Below are 18,885 nucleotides of genomic sequence, written 5' to 3' on the forward strand. Positions count from 1 at the left end.
TGGGCCAGGGGGGAGTGCCAGGGGGTGAGAAGTGGGGGGGGGGTCGGATAGGAGGAGGGGGCCAGACCATGCCTGGCCTTCCTTAACTGGCTCTCCATACAATTTCTGAAACCCAATGCAGCCCTCAGGCCAAAAAGTTTGCCCATTTATGCCCTAGCCCCTGTTTTTCAGAAGCTGGGAATGAGTGACACGGGATGAGTCACTTGATGATTACCTGTTCTGTTCATTCCCTCTGGGGCACCTGGATTGGCCACTGTTGGAAGACAGGATATTGGGCTAACTGAACCTTTGGTCTGACCCAGTATGGCCATTCTTAAGTTCTCATGTCCACTGAAACCCAGGGAGTTACGCTGATTTTGAGCCAACTAGTTTATAATGGTTTACATTGGATGTCTCGTATGTCATAATTTATAATAAAGCTGCATGATTTCACTACAAATTTGCTTTATAACAGAGCATGCCAAAAATAGAAAAAAATGCTTTTTATTTTTAACACTTGCTCATACTCTCTTCATATTTAAATTGCACACAAAAAATATGGTGTAAGAACATTATTAAGATTTCGAAGTCAAGCATTCTATAATTAGGAAATGCCATAATTCAGATTGCCAATGAAATGTTAATTAGACAACTTGCATGTATGCATTATGATACATTGCATGATCACATACTGTTTCTTCTGCAGGAACCCTGCTTCTTTCAGTGCACAGGATGGATCTTCTCTGGAGATGAATTAGGGTTGTTTAATAAAGGAGCCTATTATCTGTGGCCAAATTAGGGCAGATTTTCACAGGGACAGCAAAGGCACCTCCCAAACACAAAAGCCAACCCCTGCCAAATATTAGGTCTTTGTTCCAAAGGAGGGAGACCAAAATCATTTAAAAGAAAAGATCTAAAGATTTTTTTAACGTGCTTTTTCCCTCACCTCATTCCTGAAAACAACTAAACCAATGTTTCTGAGATTTTCTGACAAAATTCAGCCTGAGGCTGACACCCAACATGGGAAATTTCATCCCAAATGGTTAGAGTTTGGAAAAGTTATAAACAATTGAAAACAGGGTTGTATCATGGGAATTATTGAGCCCCATCAGTAATAATTTTCCATAGCTTGGGTGGCAAATACATTTTGGATTCTACTGAGCACTGAAAAAAAAACCCCTATAAAAAGGGCAACTTCTTCTATGAAACATACTCAACTATTATTGAAATAATTGACGCATGTTAGAGGCCCTTCTCAAGGCACAGCTTCATTAAATCAAGGTTAATAGCAAAGTCTTATGCCTGACAATTTTAAATTTTTATATTTAATTTAATTTTTTCTGCACCAGTACCCTTTCTGCCTTATTTACCTGATTTTCTATTAAGTGAACATCATGAACTTCTAATATTTAGTTCCAAAGATCAAGCATCATGTTCTTATCTAAAACAAACGTCGAGGTGTCAGCCTGATTATACCCTTTGTTGCACAAATAGGCAGGAAAACACAGAGAGTGGTTTTCAAAAATTCTCACCATTGGTCTAATTCTGTTCCTATTGAAGTCAATGTTATTGACTTTAATAATATTGATTCAATGGGAGAAGAGTTTGGCCAACACTAAGTACTTTTGAACATCCCACCTAGCTACCCTTCTGACTTCAGTACACTCTATTTGGATTGCTGTATCTCTGTAGAGGAAAAATCAGTTAACCATCTTGGGCTTAATGTTTATTTCCCCAAAATACATGTAATCCTAAAAGTGTCAGCTGAATTTTTAAGACTTAACATTTGTCTGACATAAAAGCATAGCTAGCTTTTATGAACAAATATTATGTATCATATAATTAGCAATTATTACATTTTTCCTCATGTATATTTATTTTCAAGGCATGTGACATAAATCAGGCATTGAGTGATAAGTGCTTTTCTAAACAAAATCTCAAGATGTGATATTTTAGAAAAATTAAAACAATTATATTTATATTGATGTGTGTGTGTTTGTGAATTATAGCTTGTGACAAATGTAGGTTATATACTCGTAACTTAGTTCAAATGTATTGTCTCTGCATATTCATACTTTTAGGGTATGCTTTAGAACCTTCTAGAAAGCAGTGCTGAACTAAGGAGCTCTAATTAATCAAACATTGCAGGAATGCCATGGAACATTGAGTATAAGATCTACATATCAAGTTGAAGGCGTAATAAACAAATCTGTATAGCAATGAAGGTAGCATTCCTACAAAATAAAATAGAAACATTACAAAGTTATACTAAATGACACTCCTTTAGCTCATGAGTCTTAAGGCCCTGAGGTACTATCACTATGGCCTAATCCACATAGACAGACATAGTGTGGAGAACACATTCTTTTTACAGGGATCTCCAAAGCTTATAAACAAGGAGTAAGTGAATTCCTAAAATGATTTTTCTATCCACATAAAAGAAAAGGTAAATGAGACAGTCTATTTTCAGGCCCCAGTCTTGAAAAGGTTTCTCAAGCATGGAAGAAAATCTTTATGCTGTAGACAAATACTAGACTATCTGTCAAGTAGCCAAAGCTCGCTCTGTGTGTGTGTGTGTGTCTGTGTAATGTTTCACATATATCAAATAAACTTCTATAATAGCATATGCCCATAAAAGGCAGTGTGATCTAGGGCACAGGCTAGTGTGCCAAAAGACATAGGTTTGATTCCCTGCTTAGCCCCCTAACCTGCTGTGCAACCGCAGACAATCTATTTCACCTTTTTGTTCCTTTTTTCACCTCCAACCCTTTGCCCTGTCTATTTAGATTGTAAACTCTTAGGGCATGTCTACACTTACCTCTGGAGTGATCGATCTAGTGGGGGTCGATTTATCACATCTAGTGAAAACGTGATAAATCGACCGCTGAATGCTTTCCTGTCAATTCCATTATTCCACTGGAGCGAGAAGCGTAGGTGGAGTCGATGGGAGAGCATCAGCAGTTAACCTACCACAGAGAAGACACCGCGGTAAGTAGATCTAAGTACATTGACTTCAGCTACGTTATTCACATAGCTGAAGTTGTGTAACTTAGATTGCTACCCCCCACATACCACCAGTGTAGATCAGACCTTAGAGGCAAGGACTGTCTCTCACTATGTTTTTTACAGAGTGTAGTAAAATGAGGCTTCAGTCTCAACAAGTCTTTGCATTTTTCTAATATTACATGTTCATAAAGAAAATCTAATTAAGCTGTACACATATAAAACTATATTAGGCTCTGATCCTTCAAGGGGACCCACTAGTGTGGACTTTTGTTCCCAGATAAAGTTCTGTCGACTCTGTAGAGGGATTATCTGTGTTCAGTTGTTATTAGATTTACTTTACTATTTGTTCATAGTATAAAGAGTCAGTTCTTATGGTATTTTCATATAGTAAGTGTGCTTAAAAGTGTATATATATATAAATACAAATATATTTTGCTTTTCAGGATTACAATACACATTTTCAGTGTGAAATAATGGGAACAAGTTCTAAAGCTAATGCTCAGACAAACAAGTATCTTTAATGCAATGCATGTAGAAAGTAATGGAGAAACTAAACCAAATGGTGTGAACTTCAATAGAAAACAGTTCTCATGAGAAGCAATTTTTACAGAGCTCTTGAATGATTTATTCAACCAGTATTTCATTGATGGTTGTTTTCCAAAGTGGGTCAAGAACACATATGTTTCTAACACATACAGAAATTATGTTAAATTGTAAGGCTCTGATAAACTCAACAAAGCCAAACACATTTAAGATTAAGACTTTAGTTCTGTCCACAGCACATTCCCCTGTGCCTCAGTAATTGCAGAGTTGCAAAGGCTAGAGATCAATGCTTTTATGTTATGAGTTAAAGATTAATTGGAAGCCTTATCGCTGAATTTTCTTACTTTCTTGGGTTAAAGTCAAACCATTAAAACAACATTAATGAATTTTTTCAATACTAATTTCCTTTTATTAATGGTAGTTAAAAGGAAAAAAGAGCTCACAGGAAGAGCCTTTAAAAATCTATTCTGTAGGTCCTCACCAGGGATCAATATCAATCCCTAAATAGAAAATTCAGGAGAAATTGGATGTGGAATCTGTACAGTGATGTACTTGGGAAAAGGCATTCAGATATTAGGTGGTGAATATGACATCGATAGATCATTTCTGCCATTCTTACATTCATTAGTACCTTTTTCCATGTGTAGTTTAGCTGAAGTCAATGGCCCTACTTGTGGAGTAAAGTCCCACTCAACATAAGCAAAGGTGGCAGAGTTTGGCCCAAAATGTACTGTGTCTAGTTATGTCCAGTTTTAAAACAGCACATGACAATTGCTTTGCATAATCTTTGAAAAACAGAAAACTGAACACGAAAGTTTTCTATTGTCATCTCTTGCTTGGCTTTTATTTAACTGCTACCAGTCATTACCAGGAAACAAAGATTCCTGAATTCAGAGCTTAGCAGACTAATATAATCTATAGTTATTTGTATTATAATATTTACTTCTACCCTGGAAATACACACGTACATCCTGTTGATGATTTAATTTTTTAAATATTTTTTTAAAACATTACTAAAACTTCTAAAGGTAGTTTGCCTTCTTTTATGTGGACTACAGTCCAGGTACAAAATACATATGTTATCCTGTGAGTAAGCACAATGTTTTATGCTTAGAGATATGCACAATAAAATATTTCCCTGCCATATGAGCTCAACTATATTTAATTGTGCTATATTAATCAAGATATGTAATTATCTTCCAGTTATACTGGATCATCACTGTTTAATTAAAACTGAGACCTATTCATTGCACTAATAATTGTTTGTATGAGTCTTTTTTCTTGAGAAAATCTTTTTAATGAGGTAGAATAAATTATGTAATATTTTACCTTTGGATGGTTGTTTTCAGTTAATTGTAATTATCACTGTCATAAATTAAAGAAGTTATTGTTAACATTAATAAATGCTTTATTATAGCTAGAACATTTTCCCATTTCCAGGATGTGAAGAACTGGGAAATAGCTGATTCATTTTTATGAATATTGTGCTTGCCTTTGTGTGTTTATGATGGGTTGCTTTTTATGGAGTTAGATGAAAATGGGGCTGTTAAGGGAACCAAGCAGGGGAAAGGCAACATAATAGCCTAGATAAGGAGCACCCTAACAAACATAATGGCCAAGTTAATAGCTGTGAAGAAACAATGCCTTGGTCCCACCCATAGTTACGTAGCTGTTTTCCCAAGGTTGAGAACCTGGAGTCCAGGGAGATTACTGATGAACCCAGGAAGCTGAATAGCAGATACTGCCTCCTCAGCCACTCCTGAGCCTGCATGGGGCATAATAATAACCAAAAACTTCCCCCGCCAAACCTGCAACCAGCGTCCGGTAGTCACAGCTGTTCCAGGGCAGGCTTAGCCTACTCTGGCCTATTATAACCACTGCCCATGCTGCTAGGTATCACATTTGGTAGACAGGCAGGGGTATAACCTGGAGACCCAGTCAGAGAGCAATTAAGTAGCAGGGTCTCACCCAAAGATAAATGGAGACACAGGCCTGACACTTGAAAGGGGTGTACACGGAGAACTGGAACCGGGTCTCAGAGGAGCAATTTACCCAGGCACCATGATACATGACATATACACATTATTTCTAAGGCTTATCAGAATGACGTAGTGAACAAGTGGGCAATTACTAATGAGATGGACCTCAGTATTACTAGAGAAATTCTTCAGTCTCCATTTTGCTTTTCTAATCTATATTCTGAATAAGCAAAAGTCACTCCACCTTGAGATGAATGCTCCAGACCCTGAGAATGCTCAGTGAAAACCCAGGATTTCTAAAAATGGTACCCTGGCAAAGAGCCAAGTATATGTGTGTGTGGATGGCAAAATCACAGCTCTAAGGTAAATGACAGCAGTGAGCATGTGCAGTAAGAGGTGACAGAGAGGTCAGTTAACTGACCATCTAGCTCCTTATAGCCCACTCATACCAGTCACAACTTGTTCTAAAGGTCAGAACTGTCAATGATAATTCTGAAGTAATGGTTAATACTGAGCATGTAAGAACGAGGTTATTGCTTCTAAGAATAGAAAGGTATATTAAGAGAGAGTCAGAGTTCAGCATAAAAAGCCAGCTGCCAGCAGGAAGATTTGCAGATGGAGAAGATCTGGTCTGGAAAGAGAGAGAGAGATTAGATTGGGAGAAGACAGGGAACTGGAAGCCAGCACAGAGAAAGCCGATGGAAAGAAATAAGAAAAGCTGTGTCAGAGAGAGAGAAGAAACCAGATCCCAGCAAAGCTGACCAACCAGGAGCTGAATAGCAACAGTGAGTAAAGATTTACAAAGCAGCAACAGTGATTTTAAAGGCATACGAATGGATTAAAAATGTAAGCTTGTAATTTTTTTATATGATTTTTAGTGTAGTATAATTTAATATAATATTATTTATGTGTATACTTGGAGTATATGTGTGTGTTTTAATTATATTTTATTTGTATAAACTTAAAGTATAATTTAAGAACTGCTGTCAGAGATTTTTTTGCAAACTGGCCACTTGTAACACATTGCTTTGCTTAGAGTTGTTTGACTTATATGCTATTGTAGTTTGAATGCTCTTTAATGTGCAACATGGGATTGTGTCATGGATTTTGTGCCTTCTTTAGGATTGTTAGATTATATTGTATTGGAGATTATTAGTTACTTTAATAAAAGATACTTTGTTTTGGAAGGAATGCTGCTTGTGTCAATTACTTTATTGGAAGGCTATATCTGGGTCTTTTAGAGTTTCCTTAAGAACCCTGGAAACTTTTACCTCAGGAAGAACAGACTAAGGGGGCGATAGGCAGGATGTTATAGCAGTGTCCCAAAATCCATTTTTGGGGTAACACCAGCATGGCTCTCACTGCTTGTCTGTTTCACTTTGGGGGCATGTGCACATTGATGGACATCTCTGCTGCTCCTCTCCAGTGTGCTGCCATGAGTCAGGCAGGTGCTCAGACAACACTGTACAACAGTCTGGTGTCTGCTGCTCCCAGTTGTCCTCCACTGCCCAGTCTCTAAACCACTGAGAACCTCTACTCTCACACACAATCTCATATGCAATTTATGTTGGTCGTCATGGGATTACTTCCTCAGATCACATATGGTGCATCCCTGGCCGTAGCAGTCTCCACTGATCAACTTAATACCTCTTTCTACTGCAGTCTGCAAAGGAGGAGTAAGCTGAATATCATCAACATCACACCTTTGCAGCCTTCATTTGTTTTCTGGCTACTGGTCCCCCACTTACCTCAGCTTGATTTCCCAGGTCCCAGATGAAGAAACCAGAAATCTCCTGTAGCTGCCTGTCCTTAGTTGTGCAATTTGATGCTGTGGTGTGAGGTGAGTCTATTTATTTTCTTCAATGAGGCAAGTAATAAGGATGAGGAACAGGTATTATATACACTTGACTTATACCCAGGTGCGGGGGAGGAGTCGCTCAGTGGTTTGAGCATTGGCCTGCTAAACCCAGGATTATGAATTCAATCCTTGAGTGGGCAATTTAGGGATCTGGGGCAAAAATCTATCAGGGACGGTACTCGGTCCTGTTGTGAAGGCAGGAGACTGGACTCAATGACCTTTCAAGGTCCCATTCAGTTCTATGAGATAGGTATTAATATCGTTATTTTTGTGTGGCTTGTTCCAGTTACCTCAGGGAAATTATCTCTTTTTCAGTGCCATCTATCTGGTCCCCTTATCTACCTGTCCGGAGATTCACAGGCCTTGTGTAGACTAGGATAAAAGGTGAGTTGTTAACCAACACATTCTAACTAACATGTTTGAAAAAGCACATTGCATTCAACATGTGCTAAACTGGTTGAGTTAAAGGCCATGGGAGATCCCAGGATTTAACATGACCAATTTAGCATATGTTAAAACAGCGGTTCTCAAATTTTAGAAACCTGAGGACCCCCATTTTGATTTAAAATTTTTGGGGACACCCAAGCAACCCACTCAGCCCTTGCCCTTCCCCATCCCTTCCCAGAGATCACACCTCTGCCCCGCCTCTTCTTCAAGGCCCCGCTCCTGCTCACTCCATCCCCTCTCCCTCCGTTGCTCATTCTCTCCCACCCTCACTCACTTTCACCAGGGTGGGGCAGAGGGTTGGGGTGTAGAAGGGGGTGCGAGGTGCAGGCTTTGGGAGGGAGATTGGGTGCAGGAGGGGGTGTGGGGTGCAGGCTCTGGGAGAAAGATTGGGAGTGGGAGGGGATGCGGGTGCTGGGAGGGAGTTTGGGTGCAGGCTCTGGGTTGGGGCAGGGAGTTGGAGTGCGGGAGGGTGTGAGGGGTGCAGGCTTCTGCCAGGGGTGCTTACCTTGGGCAGCACCTGAAAGTGACCAGCACATCTGTCTGGCAGTGAGTCCTAGGCAAAGGGGCCAGGAGGACTCCATGCGCTGCCCCTGCCCACAGGCACCACCCCGCAGCTCCCATTGGCCACAGTTCCCGGCCAATAAGAGCTGCAGAGTCAGTGCTTGGGGCAGCGGCAGTGCACAGAGACCCCCTGCCCTTCTCCCCCCTCCCCCAGGGGCTGCAGGGACATACTGGCTGCTTCTAGGAGCTTAGTGTAGCCAGGGCATATAGGGAGCCTGCCTTAGTCCCACTGTTCCACCAGACTTTTAGCGCCTAAAATCTCCCAGTTTGGCTTCAGTAGCATCCAGGAGATAGAGCCTGATTCTGGGAGATGCTGGGAGGGAGGGAGGGAGTTGAGGAAGGGAGAGGGAAGAGTTGATCAGCAGGCCCCGTGGAGCCCCTGGAGGACCCTCGGGGACCTCCAGGGTCTGCGAACCCCAGTTTGAGAAATGTTGTGTTAAAGTATACACTGCCAAGTTTTCTGGTATGTTAGTTAGAACTGGTTAGGTGACACATTCTAACTACATACCTTTAAATCCTAGTTTAGACAATGCCACAGATTCCAATAACTAAATTTAAATCTTTTATTCTAGGAAATTGCATATGTTGAGTTGAATTTTTAGTATGTTTTCCAGTGAGGGCTTTGCCTCTCATTTTAAAAGAAGAGATTGTTTGCTAACTTAGCACCCTTGGAATCACACAGTTGTTATACTCGCCAATTAGCTAAATTAATTTTTTTTACTCTTAAATGTTGGACCTTATGGTGTCACTGATGAAGTTGCTGCTGAGGCCTCCTCCATCCACTCTTCTAATATTTACTCATCCATGTCTCTTATTTCTGACATTTTTCCCCCAAGAACTGAGCTACAGTGGGAGGCCATGCAGTCATGTACTTGAAATTAAAATATATCATTGTGTCGACTGTGTAATTCTAACTACTGAGTATGCAGCAATATGAAGTTACAGATGGACTTTCTTTCAAGGAGGAGGATATACAGTGTTTTTTTTCCTGACAGTGAAGTGACTGTCTGATTCTCTTACGTTCCCAGCTCCACCCCGCCTCTACTGTAACACTACTTCTGCTGAGCTTACTGAGAGAAATATTACTCCAAGAAAATATAGTAAAAAAAAGAGTGAAATCCTGGCCAATGATTTTACGAAGCCTGCCTGGAGATCAAACACTAAGATGTGATTTTAAGGACCACATATTCCAACCTAATTTACATATATTTAACTCTATTTATTTCAGCAGGGATATAGTGGGATTGTTGACAACAAAGATGGGTCCTGTAATTTTAATTTAAACCCAATTTCTCTCTTTCCTTCTTAGCACAAGCCATGTGATCCATCCCCAGTATGAAAACCTTTGTCTTAGCCTTGATTATTTCTCTCTCAACTACTACAACATCCTCCACTCTGACTTCTCAGACATTTATCCATTAGAAACAAAGAGAAAATGCTGTTTCGCTTCAAGACTCAGAAAACCACTCAGGAAAGGCACATTCTAATCTGTATAAAGCAACAGTGTACTATTTTTGTGTATTTGTTGTATCATTTATGCCACATCAAGTTTTACTGTTTAATGCTTGATCTAGTTGTTAAAATACAGGACTGAAAATCAAGAGGGCTGGGTTCTATCTTACTGTACTGCAAATTTGCTCTGTGACTTTGGGCAAGTCAGTTATTGCCTCTGCTTAAATGTTATCATCTATGAAATAGAGAAAGTATATGTTTTGACATTCTTCAGGGTACTAGCTGGACTTTTGAACAGAGGTATCCCCTTAATTCCCAGCCCAGAGTGTCTCTTACAATGCTCTGCTAGTGAAAAGCAGCCTTTTCAGGTTTTGCTCATGCAACCATTAGCATGTAAAGAAATACCCAGCAAAGTTACGTGAATGCTCTCCCAGCTACTCAGGAACTGTAAGCAGGGTAACACCTGCAAATTCTTCAGCCCATCCTTGCATCCCAGAAATGTGTGTTTTACGTTGCTCGAGTCCCTCTTGATTGGAGTAAATGGATCAATTATTTCATCAAAGGAAACTTTCATGCTACAGCCTTTGTTAACCTGAGCAGGGATTCTCCAAGACACTTCAGTCAAAACACATTGGTTGAGAGAAAATATTAAAACAAGTTTATTAACTAGAGAAAGATAGATTTTAAGTGATTATAAGTGATAAAAGCATAGAAATCAGAATTAGTTACAAAAAGAAATAAAATGATAAAATCACAATCCAATTCCTAAATTTTACCATGGCTAATAGTTCTAAAAGCAAACAGTTGTCTCACCATAATCTGCAATACATTTCATAGGCTGTCTCCCTTCAGCCTGGGACCACCTCCACACTATTCAATGATGGTTCCTTTTGTCTTCCAAATGCTCTCGCTAACATGTGTAGAAATCGGGGGGAGGAGAGGTCATGAGGAAACCATCGTCTCTTATTTTATACCCTTCTCCTCTCCTTGAGGACTACCCCCTTCCTCTCAACGGTGTGCAGACAATCAATCTATGGTATATGAGAGATTCAAAGCATCTTTCAGGTGAACTGTACATTTCTTTCTCACACCTTTTCTGTACGTGATATTTGAAGGGATGACATGCAAAGCCTTTGTTTTACAGTCATTTTGTTATTTCTAAGTACCTAGTCTGTGAGTGTTCCCCAGACTCACAACATGTTTCAATAACAAACATATAGCAAAATCTCATAACTCCTTATACAATGATGATACACACATATTAACAGCACACCGATGTTCACTAGATCTCGTGTTTTCAGTTGATATGCCACAAGGCATATTTATACAAAACATATCATAACCATACAGAAGTGGTGAACATGAGGTACAGATGGGTTACAGGATGTCACACACATACCCTCCTCCCAGGCATGTACACATGGGGGAGATGGTTGGGAGATGTCCAGGAGATCTCCACGCCAGAATTTAACCTGGAGAGGGAAGTAAACAAAGTGAGAGGAGATACCCTTGTGGACCGAAGAATTGACCCAAGGAGGAAAAGCGGAGTAGAAACTAGACTAACAGGTGATGCTGGTGGTAGAAGGTCTGTGCACAACGGGGTAAAGAATGTCACTGACGCCAAACGCCAAAAATTAAAATGTCTGTACACTAATGCGAGGAGCCTAGGTAACAAATGGAGAGACTGGAGCTACGGGTGGCAGAAGTAAAACGATATTATAGGGATAACAGAAACTGGTGGCATAGTACTCAGAGACTGGAGTACAGGTATGAAGGCTATGTGCTGTTTAGGAAAGACAGGAAGAAAGGCAAAGTGGTGAGTAGCGTTACATCAAGATGACGTTAACTGTAATGAAATAAGAAGTGATGGAATGGATAAGACAGAATCTGTCTGGGCAAAAATCACACTGGGTAAAAAGAATACTAGAGCCTCCCCTGAGATAAGTGCTTGGGGTGTGCTACAGACCGCCGGGATCTGATTTGGATATAGAGAGACACTCTTTTAAGTCTTCAACGAAGTAAACACTAAGGGAAATGAGTCATGGGAGACTTCAACTTCCATATAGACGGAGGACGAGTGCTTGCAAAGAAGGGTCAGATTTTTCTGGACGTGAATGCGGATGGATTTCTTCACCAAGTATTGAAGTCCCGACAAGAGGGGATGCCATTTTAGATTTGTTTGGTGAGCAGTGAGACCTCGTAGAAGAAATGGTGGTAGGGCAACCTTGGTTTGAGATGCATGAGCTGATTCAGTTCAAACTAGATGAAGGATAACAAAGTTAGATCTGGATATGGTTTTGGACTTCAAGGCTAATTAAAGGTTAAGGAAATAGTAGAGGGAATGGATTGGACGGAGGAACTTGTGGATTTAAATGCGAGGGCCTGGAATAACTTAAAGTGCCAGCTGCGGAACTGTCGAAGCCTGCATCCTAAGAAAGGGAAAAACTCAGCGGCAAGGAGTTGTAGGCCAGCTGGATAGCAAGCATCTCATAGAGCGGCACAAGTTCCTCACCTCCAATCGCACATCAGGATCCAAAAGAGAGGTTTACCCGGACCGATAGAACACGGGGGATCTAGCAAGGAAGACTACCTTAACGAGTCAAAAATGTAGGCATCCGATATCAGTGAATGGAGGCAACAGCTGGCGTACGAAACTAGACCTGCAACCACGGAGATGTAAAACACTAGAAATAAGGTTTAACCGCTACATCTAGAAATTAAGAAAAACAACAAAGAAAGACAGCATGGGTTGTCCGCTAACTATAAGCCATTTTAACGCAGGAGTAATGCCCGAATGGAAGTTAGGGAGATTGACCTAACCAACGCCAATCCTCTTAAATAACAGCTATAATTCATGTCTATAATCACACGCTATCTGTAGGTGAGGAGTTTAGGAATATGGAGGATGGTAAACACAACGAAGAGGAATAGGAGGTCGATATTACCTCTTCCGCCATAACAATGAGTCTGAAACGGCAAATTGAAACTTTAACGGACTAGCAAAAACACGGCACGCGCGCGCCACGATATGTAGTCCAGTTGGAGTTCTCGGGGAACCCCCCAGGAATTGCGTGCACCAGTTCTTGCGTGACCGATTTATAAGAGAGCCGGATGAAGCAACAACTGAAACAAGTGCAAGGAGACCGGCTACTAGATACTCGACGACATGGACTCCTTCCCTTATCGCACGAGACGACAACGTGTCAAAGAGCCATCCTGCCGCTTGTTTGACTGGCAACAGAGAAGTACCGAGGGGACTATGCTGTTACACTATATATATCAGAAGTGAATTATTTCCTAAACGGAGTGACTAATCTTATGAGAGCCGATCGCACGAAGCGAATTGTTTATAGAGCATTACAAGATATATAAGCGATGCATCAAGAAATGAGAAAGAGATTCGGACTACAACTGGATATTACGAGAAACTTAGGCTGAAATTAGAGCAAGTGTTTTCAACTCATTCACTGTGAGTCAAAGATTCTATGAAATAGAGCTATCCGAGAAGCGAGTACAGTCGGAGGCGACAAAGACTATTGGCTTTAAAGCCTAAGGTGATAAAGTATATGGAGGGGAGATATGAGGGATGTTTAATTGGACACTGATCTTTGGATCCAGCAGATAAGTCCGGCTCAATGGTCTTGTAGGATTTGGAGGTGGATGGACTGAGTTACTGCAGAGAATTCTTTCCTGGCGCTGCTGTGAGATCTTGCCCAATGCCAGGGTGGAGCTGATCGCCATAATTTGGAGGTCGGTAAGGTGAATTTTCCTCCAAGAGGCGGATTGGCAGGCCCTGAAGTTCGCCTCCTCTGCAGCGTGGGGCCATGGTCGCTTGCGTGAGTGTCTCTGCAGCTTGAGGTCTCAAACCACAATTTTTGAGACTTCAATAACTCAGTCATGGGTTAGGGGTTGTTATAAAAGTGGATGGGTAGAGTTCTGTGGCCTGCCTTGTGCAGGAGGTCAGACTAGATGATCATATTGGTCCCTTCTGACCTACGAGTCTATGAGTCTATGAGTTTAGCTAATTAAAGTTTCTCAAATGCTTTGAGATCCTAGGAACTAAAGAAGAGAATATTATTATTATTGCTATTTCTGGGAGTAGAGATGGAAGCAACTGAAGAAATTATAAGTAGGGACAAAAGCAACCCCTATATGTCAAAAATTTGCAAATTTTGTGAGATCAGGGTCTTTTTGTAGATTTTATTGGTCCTCCACCTGCTAAATGCAAGGCCAACAATTTCAGACTTGAGCGTCTAAATAACAGACCGATTTTCAGCGGTGGTGAACAACCATAGCTTGAGGGTAAGCTTGCAATTTAAAATAAAAAACACAGGATCTGATCCTTGAATAGGGAGTTGGGCAGTAGGAAAATCTACAGGATCAAATCTGAAATTTCTAACCCTCCTGGCTGTGAAGATAACTTCTGAATGTAAACAGTGGCTATATAGAATCCTTTTCCGGCTGCAGCCAGACCAGTTGAAACAACAGCAATGTTAATACAATTTATAAAAAGTAATATGGGCTCCTTACAACAAAACAATTAAGAGAGAAAAAGGTTGATTTGTGCAGGCCTCGTTCAGGCAAAACTCCTAAAGACATTTGAGTAAAGACTGCAGGGTTTGGATCTTAATCACTATTAAATATGCATGAATGTTGTGATTAACATTTAACAAAATTAGTAAAAAATCACAAATGACTTAAAATTGTAAGAGGAATATGAAGTTTTGACGTTCCACATTAACCATTTCACAGCTGACGCTTGTATCAGACACATCAAGCTGAGGCAGTTGTCCATAGGAGCAGGATGTACTTGTTGCATCCTGACATTCCATTCATTTGAAAGGATATTGTGCAAGAAAAAGGCTACAAGTTCTGAATATGTAAGTAACATATTTGAGTCTCAGTTACTGTCCTGAATGCCAATAATGGAGACATCTACTTCTGCCTGCTATTGTGAATGCCAGTAACTGAGACGCCTGCCTTTAAAAATGTGGGTAAAAGTGCTGTGTTATAAGGATTGAACTCTTGCTGTGCACTTTGAAGTACTTGTGTGTGTGTCTATGTATTTGTAAAACTTAATCCAGCCATGGATGCAGCTCTCTTTAATAACACTGAATCAGTTATCTTCACAACCAGGAGGGCTTTACACAATTTACTCCTTTGTGCTTCAGTTGTCAACAATGCCATTGTCTGCCATAGGCTTGCCTTACAAGCAGATTGCATTCTCATGTTGCATTCATTTTGATTTCCAAGTGGAAGTGGTATTAATGGGTTTCCTAGGCACCTACTACAAAAACAATTTGTCTTCTTGGCAGTCTCAGATACTCAGGAACTCTTATGTACTTGTCTTCACTTTGCAGATCATCTTTTTTTGGCATTTAAATATCACAGGAGGGACATCCTGAAGTAGAGATAGCACTTACAGTATTATGCAAGCTGTGCATCATTTCTTGGCTCTAAGGCTGTGCAATGCTACTGGCACTTGGCTAAAGACAAAAAAAAAATCATTTACAGAAAACTCACTACCTCAGTACAATTTTGAACCACAAAAAATGCTTAATCTCATGGTGCTCATGGCCTGATGATACCTAGAAATTGGGCTATAGTTCTTTGTTCTTGCCTGAAACCTAATCTAGACTGAAGCACAGAAATAGAGATTTGGTTGGGTTTATTTTGTAGTCTAATATCATGAATAAAGTTTTCAGCATTAGAAAAGATATATTTTCTATTTTATTTAATAATAAACAAAGATGTTTACTGTAATGCAGACATTTTAGCTTCCAGTTCAACGTTTGGTGATTTCAAATATCATTCTTGTGTTAAAAGCCATGATGTTTAAAAATGAACTCTCTTTTAGAAATCATATAACCATTGAATGCAAAACAAAAAGGTCAATGTGAAAGACAGTGATTTATTATGGTCTTGGTTCAGCAAGGTAATTAAGCACATGTGTAACTTTAAACACATGAGTGGCTGCATTCAGACTTGTTTGTATCAGTAGTGCATTATGTTATGTGATTAGTGTCTGCCATTTGTGGTTCCTTCTTTCTATCTTCCTATCCCCTGGAATGAGATTGCATACGGATTTCATTTGTTTGTGTTTGAAGAAGTATGCCTTGTGCGTGTAATGGATAGTGGTGATGTTTGTGATGGTTCTTAGACTGTACAGATGTTTGTTCCAGTCTTAGTCTGGTTCCATAGAAAGCTTTCCCATACAAACACACTTTCTTGTTGTAGAAAGTTTCATTGGACTAGAGAAGTGGAGTTGTCCACCAAGGTCTTCATCACAGAACTTCAGGTGATCTTGTACGTACCCTTTGACATTAAGTTCTAATATGTACAGTTAGAAAAAAAAGAGCTATGTGCCCATCCTCCATATTCTTGATCCTGAGGAGAGACTGGGAATGCAAAAGAAAAAATTCTAGAGGTCAAGGGGGGTAGAGAGACTTCTGATCTCCTTTGAGTGTGGCAATGTGCTTAGAAAGTCGTCTTTGGAGAATACATGTACCAACTACTCATTTAGTTGGAAGAGTGGGGAGAAGAAGAGCATAAAGACAACACCTGAGAGTGAGCTAGCTACCAGAATTACCCTTCTGTGTTGCTACTTGTAAGGTAAGTTTCTTTAAAACTGTAGCAGGAAATGAGGCAGGAGGAGCTGGGGAACATTCTGTGCAGAATTTCTGCATTGAAGCAGAGAGACAGAGTAGCATTAGAGACAGTATTTTTTTTTCCTTCTTCTAATCAGGCTTCTTGTTCAGTATTGGAAGAACGTGACTTTCTGTGATTCTGTATCATTTTCACAAAGCATTAGCAGCTCCTATGACTTAATGCAGAGGAATGCAATGGGAGAGAGAAGGTTTCACTGCTGCATGTATGCGTTTCTGGTATGTGTCTGTATCTGAAGCTGTGTCTACACTACAGAGTTAAGACTTGTGATGGAATAAATCAATAGAATGGGAGTACTTTATGGTATTGCAGATGCTTGTGGCTCACCAAGGTCATTTCACTGATATCAACTTGGGGTGCTCCAGGAAGATGCATGACACGCACATCTTCAGGAACACTGGCCTGTACAGAAAGCTGCAAGCAGGGGACTTTCTTTCCAGACTCTTTTCAGACTAGAAGATTCCAGTGGGGGATGTTGAAATGCCTATAGTGATCCTGGGAGTCCTGTGTACCCCTTACTCCCATGGCTAATAAAGCCTTGCATAGGAAACCTGACAGCAGCAAGGAGCACTTCAACAGGCTGAGCAAGTGAAGAATGACCATTGCATGTGCATTTGGCAGATTAAAAGCTTGCTGGTGCTGCCTTTATGGCAGGTTAGACCTAAATGAGAAAAATATTCCCATGGTCATAGCAGCCCGCTGTGCACTGCACAGTATTTGTGAGTTTAAGGGTGAAAAGTTTCCCCAGGGGGTGGCATGTGGAAGCGGATCACCTGGTGGCTGAGTATGAGCAGCCAGATACCATGGCTATTAGAGTGGTTTGGGAGGAGTTTGAGGGGGCCTGGCAAGCAGTTCTGTATGGGCTGCAGGGGGCGGGGGGAGGTGAGCATGCATGTATTCTGCCTGCAGCATGATTACGGACTTCAGCATATCTGGTTTGTCATGGTAACTTTCCCCAATCTGATCCTTAGAGTCCAAAAAAAATGGGATACCAGCATGAATTCTTCTAAGCTTAATTACCAGCTTAGATCTGATCAGCTGCCACCAATCAGGACTTGGAGTGCCTGATAAACTCTGGTCTCCCCAAAACCTTCCCTGGGGACCCCAAGACCCAAATTCCTTGAGTCTCACAACAAAGAGGAATAAACCATTTCCCTTCCCCCTCCTTTCTTCCTCCCAGATCTTTCCCGCCCTGGGTACACCAGGAGATTACCCGCTGATTCAAAACTCCTTGAATCCACAACACAGAGAGCTCAGGTTTCCTCCTCTCCCGCCTCCCAGCACTTTCACTCCCTGGTTATTCCTGGAAGATCACGGATTCAAACTCCTAAATCTTAAAACAGAGGGATTCCACTCCACCCCTCCCTCTTCCCCTCCACCCAAGCAATAGCAGATTCAGGCCCGGAATCTAAAGACAAGAGGTACTTTACTATCCCTCCCCCCTGCCTCTCTCTCCACCAAGTCCCTGTGATACAACTCAATACACTCAGCCTTAACAAGCAAACAATCATAGTATTTGTAAAGAAAAGCCTTTAAAGTAAAAAGAAAGAAGAGTAAAGATAAACACGTAAAATTCAAGATGGAATATTACAAAGGTCTTTCAACTTATAGAACTGCCCGAAAAAGCCTCCCCACATAACATACAATTAAAATACTTCCAGCCAAAAACCATTAAACACCTACAGCCAGATAACACATTTGCAAATAAAGAAAACCAATTCAAAAGACTAAAACCCCTTTCTACTTGCACTTACACTCAATAGAAAAGTAGAGCCTGTAATGTCCAGTCCTCTCAGATCCCAGAGAGAACACAGACAAAGAAAAGAACACACAAACAAAGACATCCCTCCACCGAGATTTTAAAGTATCTTGTCTCCTGATTGGTTCTCTGGTCAGGTGTTGCAGGTCACTGTTTGTTAACTCTTTACAGATGAAAGAGACATTAACCCTTAGCTATCTGTTTATGACATGGTTGCTCCCCCATCACTTTTATCATCTGTTCCTGGCCCATTAAAATTTGCTCTTGACTCTGTTTCCTCTCCTGCCTAGTTATTTTAATTTTTTCATTAACTGTCTCTCTCCATGCTCTGTGTTCTTGTTCTGCGATATCAGAGGATTGGAGCACCTCTGGAAACATGTCCTCCTTGCTCCTCCTAAGTCACTTTCTTATCTGGTGGAGGTGCTCTTCTGCTGTGAAGGGGGTTCTTCTGAAGGCCACATCTGCAGAAGCACAACAAACAATAAACAGTAGCATGATTGTTAGTGCACTGACAGCATCAAATCATAATAGTAAAATACACCTCTTTCTCACTGTCTCTTGGCAAGCACACAAATCGATGAATGCCTTAAACATGGTGAATTCAGACGGGGGGGTGGAGGGGTGGAAAGGGTGAG

The sequence above is a fragment of the Chelonoidis abingdonii genome, chromosome 5 (genome assembly GCF_003597395.2).
Source record: "Chelonoidis abingdonii isolate Lonesome George chromosome 5, CheloAbing_2.0, whole genome shotgun sequence".
Lineage (NCBI taxonomy): Eukaryota > Metazoa > Chordata > Testudines > Testudinidae > Chelonoidis > Chelonoidis abingdonii.